This window comes from Oreochromis aureus, linkage group 11 (assembly GCF_013358895.1).
Source record: "Oreochromis aureus strain Israel breed Guangdong linkage group 11, ZZ_aureus, whole genome shotgun sequence".
Taxonomy (NCBI): Eukaryota; Metazoa; Chordata; class Actinopteri; order Cichliformes; family Cichlidae; genus Oreochromis; species Oreochromis aureus.
In genome coordinates this window covers 12,528,748-12,537,017 of record NC_052952.1, presented here as the reverse complement: position 1 = coordinate 12,537,017, position 8,270 = coordinate 12,528,748, and the positions used below count along the sequence as shown (strand labels likewise).

Below are 8,270 nucleotides of genomic sequence, written 5' to 3'. Positions count from 1 at the left end.
TAGAAACAGAGTAGGGAAAAGCAGGGACTGATGATTATAGCACAGGGCTTCACATTGAGGCAGGCCCATACATTTGGCGCTCATAAGGATTTAGGGTGCTAATGGGACTGGTGTGTTGCTGCTGGCTCAATGGCTTCATAATATGTAATTAGATGTTCTTTGAATGGCGATACATTCAAACCAGAAACATATCAACACTCGTGTTAAAGTCAATAGTGATGGTAATCAATAGTCAGTGACTTGAGGATCAATTTTCATTCCCAACAGTCCAATCTGCCCTTCTATCATAACTATGTCACCTTTTTTAAACACAGTTTTTTATAAATAAATAAATAAAAACACATCTGTAAGTCCTGAAGCTCTAGACCAAAACCTATAGGTACATCAGCCTTTCTTCCCCCTTTACATTTCATTTACAACCAGAGAGGTTTCCATTTTTCTTCCTACTTCATTTTACTTCATTACAATTTTTTCAGCTTGAGTTGAGAGTTTGGTGTTGACTTCTTAGGCAAATTAACAATTCTGGGGAAGTTTTTATAACAGCTGCAGTAACATAATGCATTGCCACCTGTAGTAATGATATCTTTACTTGATCTGCCTCTCTTTTCACCCAAGCACCAACCTCTGTAGCTTTGACATAAGCATAAATGATGATGTACCATTTGCTCCTCAGATATTCTCTTCAGTCAGCTGTTTAATTATTCTGGTGGTATGTTTATTTTTTTATATATCTTTTGTTTTTTGCTAGTCAACATTAGCATTAGCCTTCTATTTACCCTGGCAGGGGTTAAATTGTGCCAGAAGTAACTGGAAAAGAGAACACCACCTAATTAAATTTGTAATACAAAATACTGTCAAATAGTTTATTTTTCCATGTGCTGGAACTTGGTGGTCCTTTTAGCTGATACCACAGACACATTTAGGTCTGTGATGTGTTGTTTCGATGTCAGTTCTGCTAGCAAACTTCATCAGCAACTAGCTAGCTCTACAAGACACAAGCACAAGCGGAGTAACCTTTTATAATACAGAGCATTTTTATTAATATTTTCAAATTCAAAAGTTTCTAACAGTTTGAGATATATGGCACACAGATTATTTCTGTACAGTCTGGCACACAGTCCGTTTGCTAGCTACAGGTACAGCGGCTATTTTTTCCAGTGAAGAAGAAAAGTTTTTGTGTGTGATAAGTTCGCTCCCAGAGATGGAGAGAGTGAGGACAGGAGAGGAAGATGAGAGATTGTTTCAGAGGTAAGGATTGCTCATGAATAAGTGATGTGAAGTTATCTGCATATTTCATATTCTCAAGAGTTTGAAAACAACCAAAAAAAACCTAAAAAAAATTGTTATACTGTTTATACTGAAGCTTATACTGGGTAGTAAGTGCTAAACTGGGTGGATTGCAGTGTCATGGTACAATTTACAGTGATGGACTACGTTGCACTGGTGAAAGGCAGTCTGTGGTGTCACTGCTAAGTTTGGTCTTGGTAACAACAGTGATGTTATTAAAGAGAGGCATGTCACTTAGATCTGAATTGAAATTATTGAGATCATTTAGCAGAAATAAAGGTACTAGTAGGATATAAACCTTTGGACAGATTTGATCAGATTGGACTGAATATTCTGTACAGACAGGTTTCATTACTTTTTGACAACTGAAATTAAAGTTCATTTATATTTATACTTAGTTGCGGACACAGACACTGACAGCCAAGTAGTTATTCCTGTTATATATGTCCTTGACATTTGTTTGAAGTCAAATCTACTAGGCGGGAAATTGTAACATGACTTGTTACTGAGTGAGTCATATCTCATCTCTCTGCTACAACAAAACTTTAGGTTCCTCCACCTACTTCACTTTAACTCCTACACTTAGCTAACCAAGCTAGCCCACCCATGCTACCATTAGCTCGTAGTTCCCTGTGTCCACGCTCTCATCCAGATATGTTCATGTATAAACCACAGGGTGACTATGTTCATTGTTTATACCCAATCTATAATCTACTGCTAAATAATCTATATATATATAATTCTTGTGACACACTCAGACCTGCGTTGAGTAGAGGAGGCACGCAGTGAAAGAGAAACTAGAGAAGAGCAGCAACAAAAGGACAAGATTTGATAAAGAACACAAATAAAATGCTTTATTGTTTTGTTGAATGCCCCAAACTGCACTTTGCAACTTTAAAACCCTTTCAAATGTGGGGTTACAACACACACACAGAGGCAGTGTTACTTCATTTTTGTCTACCTTTACCTTTACTTCCCATCTTTACATAGAAAATAACTGCTTGTTGCTATATAAATGTTTAAAATTATGTTTACAGATTCATTCAGTAGACTTAGATGAAAATAAATAGATAATAGCCTTTATCTAGATATATTTTTCACAGACGTTATCAATTTCCCCCTATCAGAAATTCCCTGACATCAGCATTCAAGTATCCCATTAGGTTTTCCACCATTTACCTGGGGTATCTAACCAATCAGCCACTCTGTGGTCCTGGAGGTGGGGGTGGTAGAGGGGTAGAAAGGGCCTCTAGGGTTTATCTGTGGAACATTCGAGGGAGGCAGGCAGAGTTTGATGGGCGAAGCACACTTTAGTGTACGGTGAAGGCAGTATGACTAATGTGTGGAATGGGACATTTACATAGAAGAGGCAGGCTGTGCTTGCAGCCTCCCAGAGGTATGTATGGCTGGCCCAGCGCTGTGTCTGCTGCCTGTCCTCGGGGCTCCCTCTATCACTTCATTTCCATGCTCCATTTTAGATCAAGGCTTCTCTAATATTTCCACATTATCCAAGGAGGCAATCTAAGATTGGAATTTGATCCACTTTGAAGGGGTGTGTCATCGCACATTTTCTTCTGTGGTTTTTAAGAGTTTTTTGTACCTGTGGTGAGACTTAGTTTGGTAATTGTTGCTGCATGTAAACACTCAAATTATTATAATGAAATGAAAGTCATTGCAACGTAGGATTAATTTACTTTCACTTCTCACATGAATCTACGATGACACACCCCTGCACTGATGTTTCTGTTTCTCCTCACTCCTCATTTTCACCTGTGACAAATTTCACACACAAAACAAAATGATTAGGTTAGCACCAGGAGACAATCACATTGTATCGGAAATTGTAAATTACGCAGCACAACAGTAGGTATTTATACACATATTGTGACTACTATAACTCATTCTGCGGGAAGTAATTATTACTGACAAACCTTCTCAGCTTGAACATTATTAGTGCGCATTAACTAGCACTCCCCTTTGTAATTGTACATGGCAAAAGCAGCAGGTTGGAGGGTAAATTAGTGGAGGGCAGAGCCGAAGGGAGAGAAAGAAAAGATTGGAAAGTTAATCTTGAGCAGAAGATGGAGAACCAGAGGGCGCAGAAAACAAGAGGAAGGAGCACTGGGGGAACAATGGATATGAATATGATAAACAACAACATGGACGAAACTGCGTGTTTTGCAGGCCGTCTCCCTTCGGACCCGTTTTCTACTCTATACCATATTGCTGTTGTTTTAATTAGGTGTGCGAGGGGTGTTCGCGTTTCTGTGTACTGTATAGACTACACCTGTATTCATCAAAGATTTTTGTCAGCTGAGACAGATCAGGAGAGCAATGCAATGCGTCTCTCTAACACCCAGCCAGGCCTGATGCCCGCTATCCTGACATCCTACTTTTGATTCTCCCTTTTGTTTGCTTTACGCCCTCTAAGTGTTAAAGATAAAGGATTATTTCGCAGACAGGAAAGAAACTGCTTTCGGAAAAAATAAAACAGGTAGTTTTTTTCTTCATGTATTAGGATTTACCAATACATGTCATGTAAATGAGGTTGGTGCAATTTCAGTTGTCCCTGGGGCTTGGATTGTGTTAAGAAAAAAACTACATGTAAGAGAAAGACAGGGATAATATTCTTCCAGGCAGTTTAGAAACGAGTCTGCTGCGACCGTGGACCAAAGAGATTAGCACCTTCCGTCTGCTTTTCTCCTCATATCTTTTACTGTGTGTTACTTTTACCAGTGTGGATTACTTTTTAATTAGTGTTTCAAAAAGTTATACATAATAAAGTATCCCAGCATCTATTGCAACCCCTAGGAGATAAAAAAAGGAATAAGACCTTATGATAAATCAGTGGAGACAGTGGGTTTTTTCCACATTGGGTTCCCTGGGCTTTGCCAATGAGTGATTTTTAACGTACGAGTCAGTTGAGCAACAACCTGATTAATTGATTCTATTCAACCACAATTTATACAACGTGGTCCCGTGAGGACAATTCACTTCTCTGCTTTTGCTGGGTGCCTTGTGTTATACAATATATTGATAAAAGGCTGAGAAAAACCAGCTTTACATACAAGCTAAGAAGAAAAGATATAAAAGGTAATCTTAAAAGCACACAGAGTGAACCACTGTAGCTACATGAAAGATGGCTTTCTAGATAAGTTTCACAAGTTTGTACTTAAGAGTGCTTGACTATAAAGAACTTATGTACTTCATATTTATTGTGTGTGTTTGTTTAAATAGGAAAAAACATAATTGTGCATGGCAAATTTTCTGAAAAATCACAAGTTCTCATTGAGGTTCTTTTCATCATCCTTCTTATTTCATCAAACTTGTACTGTGTCTAGCTGCAGATTTCATCACTACCTCTGGGTTCGTAGGCGCACAAAGCGGGGGGCAGAATGCCGCCTTGCTGTGCAATAAGAAATCTTAATACTGTCCAGATGGTGGAGGTGAGGATTGACATCCAGGAGAACTCCCAGGCCCAAATGGCACTACTGTGAACATAACAGAGTCATTCAGGTTTCTAGGGAACCACCATCTGCAACACCATTAAATAGGTTGCAAACATCTCTGATGTGATTAACAAGAAACAGCACAGGATGTTTTTTCCTTCAGCTGCTTTGGCTAACATGCCACTACTGAACATGAACTACATCAACTACCTACCTCTTCTTGACAATGGAGGATGTCATTAGAGTTGTTGAGAGGTTTCAGCACTGCTGTCCGGTCATTCCCTCAAAGAACTGTGGGGTGTTAGTGCAAAGGGGCAAAGAAAAGATGACTACTGCTGGCCCTTTCTGGCCAGACAAGCATTTATTTGAGATCTTACCCTCCGGAAGACAGTTCTGGTGCACGAGTGCTCCACCACCTGCCACAACACTTTCTTCCCAAAGGCAATCACCATCCTCAATCTGCCCTTCTGAATCTGGAGGTCCCCACCCCCACCCATGTCACACCAAAGTCTGCTCAGAAAACCCACACGTTTGCACCAGCCTAGTTGAATGGCACAAGATGATCAAACCGCAATCTACAGCATTGCTGCTATCTATCTGCCTTGAAAAAAGCAAAGAGATCTATCAACCTTTAGAGAGATGCTCTTTTTAAACATTTTCACATTTACATTGGTACATAGATACAGTACCAATCAGTTATGGCTCAGTCACTGTAGAGTGCTGGTGGGACAGGTGGGACAGACAGGTTGCCTGGTGGGTGGCGGCCTGTCTCAAAACTCTCTACTCCTGTCTCAAACAGACTGGCAAATGTATGAAAATAATTGCTGTCTTATTTATAAATGGAGACTGACAACAGGTTGTAATCAATCTGAATCAGACTGTGCATATAAGAACAATTTGCAGTCAACAGGTTTTATTCCTATATAAAACCTGAAAATGCAAAGGTTGCTGAAAGCCTGTGTCATTCAGGCATTAAATCACCATCCCTCAGCAACTGTGCCGCTATTTGTTGAGGAATCTCTGCTTCAGCTCTGTAAAGTTCTGGCTGGACTCTGAGTACGTGGACCGCAACAGAATTGCAACAGACCTTCAATTTTTGAAGGATTGATTTTTTTTAATAACAGTTAATTGCTGTATTATCATAAATTAAATTACCAACTTGAAGCCATTCAGTCCCAAACTGATAGCCACTTTATCACCATCTTGGCAAACCAAACTCACTTTGAAGAAAGCAACTCACCGCCAGTGGTCACACAGACCTGGTCGCCATCTTCAAAGCAACCATGTCAGAGGGAAGGAGACAGTTTATTGCACACAGTCGCAATAATTCTGGCCATGCTGTGTTGTCCAATCACTGTTTTGCTGAGTGTGACTGTAGCACAAGTTTAGCCAAGCATAAGGGCAGGGTTAGCCTGGTTCTGTTCAGCAGTACCTCTCTTCTATGCTGTTTGATAGGTCAGCCTCACAGTGACAGCAACACTGACTCCCGTGGTTTCTAGTGTTTGTGTTAAGCTAAGCTGTTTGGTGGGCGGCCGTAGCGCCATGTTTATGATGTGACACCAGTCTTCTCATTTCGCTTCATGGATAAAAACGATTAATTCCCCAAATGCTAAATATAACAAGACTACTAAAATTAAACAGTAAAGTTGTTGCATAGATATGTAAAAAAAAAAAAAAAAATGTTTGAACGAAGCAAGAAGAAGCATGCTCAAAGATTTTAATTCATAACAAAAAATGCCAAGCTTTTGTGTTTTCACATCGTAAAACTGCTACATAAAAAAACAGAATTCCTCCCAGGAAGAAAAGGAAAAGTTGGAATGCCAGTGTAGTGTAGCATTTAAGATGAGTCACAGTTAAATCAATATAGGATTTCTAAACGGAAAAGTGTATAGAAGTTGTTTCACACAAACCCATCAGTCTTAGTTATGTGGAACTGGCTTGTAATGCACAACTCCAATTAACCAGGTCAAATTCCCCATAAAACCATCCTGCTTGCGCAAAGTGATTAATGACAATTTTGATGAGAGCTGAAATTTAAAAAGAAAAGAACAGGAGATTTTTTTCCATCAAAGGGGTCATGAGAAAAAGTGGCCACATCCTCTTGTTTGCTTGCATTCCCAGGGTGGATATCTTTCTTCCATCTCAGTCCTCTCCCTCTTTCATGCCTCTTCTTCTCAGTCACAAGCTTTCTTCTTAGCAATGCAATGTTGCACAGCATGAAGCACGCAGCAACAGTTAGTTTAGTACGGTGGGCGGGGGAGCGGGAGGATATAAACACCGCAGTTAAAGAAGCGAATTCTGGCTTTGAAAGCCACACAGATGGAGTCATTTGATTATTATAATCCTGCCTATTTTTTTGTACTGTAGAACACACACACATTAATTTTAATCAAAAGCTTTTGACAGTTCATTTCATATGCCGGTTTGCTTGTCTTGATTCCCTAAAATTTTATGAAATTAGCATGTTGTCTTACAGTGCTTGTTTATGCTGAGTGTCACATCCTGCAGGAGTATAATAAAGATTTATATTGTGTCAGTGATTCATTTTGGGCGTTCTTTTAGTTGAGATCTGACAGCATAAAATACCAGCTGACTCTGAGAGAAGTACCCTTTAACATGTCACTGGCAATGAGATGAGAAGCTGCAGGAAGTAACCTCTCACAAATGTTGCATTTACACTCTGAGCGGCTTAAAGAACGTGGGCTGTCGAGGCGTGCGAATGGGTGACACACGGGGCGATGCTGGGCAGGGAGGGAATGGGGAGCGTGGGTGAAGCCTCCTTGACCCCGTGTAGCGCAGTGGGTGTGGATGGGTGGGGGTGATGGTGGCCTTTCTGGGGCGCTAAGTGCTCTGCTTGTCCAGCCCTGGCAGGTGAACTGGCAGGGGCTTCACCCTGAGGTTGGAGGGCTCAGCACTGAACAGTGGCTCTGGATAGGGGGTTCTGGGATACATCCTGACTGAGAATGCGTGTGTGTGTTTGTAAGTGGGTGTGTTTATTTGGTTGTACAAGTTCATATACATAAGAGCACATGCTCATATGGGCGTAGCTTGTGTGTACGGCTGTGCATCTTGGTGTTTAGCCCCTAAATGATGAACACGCTGCTTGTACCAGTTGGCAGATGGGGACCCCCAGCCCTTTCTAAGAGTAGGGTAACATGCTGACGAGTGTTTCCAAAGAGGCTCGACAGGCTCTACACGGTTGCATGTTTGGGGCCCTCTAACCTCTCTGTCGTATCTGAGGGGCCCTACCAAGCCTCCACGGTGGCCTTTTTCCAGTCAAAAGGGCGTATCGTCTCTGCCCTCGGGACCCCGCTTCTCTACCTGGCATGAAGGGTGACAAAGAGGGCAGCAGAAGTCACCGGATACGAGGGTTCGCGTGGACAGGACAGAAAGGAGTAACACGCCAAGCTACATCGCCCCGCTTCCCAAGCTGACATGATAAGAGCTGTTCCCGAGAGCCACTTTGACCTGTTTTGCCTTTATGAAAAGGAGATAATCCTTGCCTATTGAAAATGCGTTTGATGGCGAAGTGTG

General features: G+C 41.2%; 1 long non-coding RNA gene across 1 annotated transcript in view; it reads left to right on the top strand.

The window, feature by feature from the left end:
• Positions 1-1,079: 1,079 nt before the first annotated feature.
• Positions 1,080-8,270, top strand: part of LOC120442526 — a 51,099-nt gene continuing 43,908 nt past the window's right edge. The window contains exon 1 of the long non-coding RNA XR_005614753.1: positions 1,080-1,248. This is a non-coding gene — a long non-coding RNA (uncharacterized LOC120442526). The remainder of the gene's footprint in view (positions 1,249-8,270) is intronic.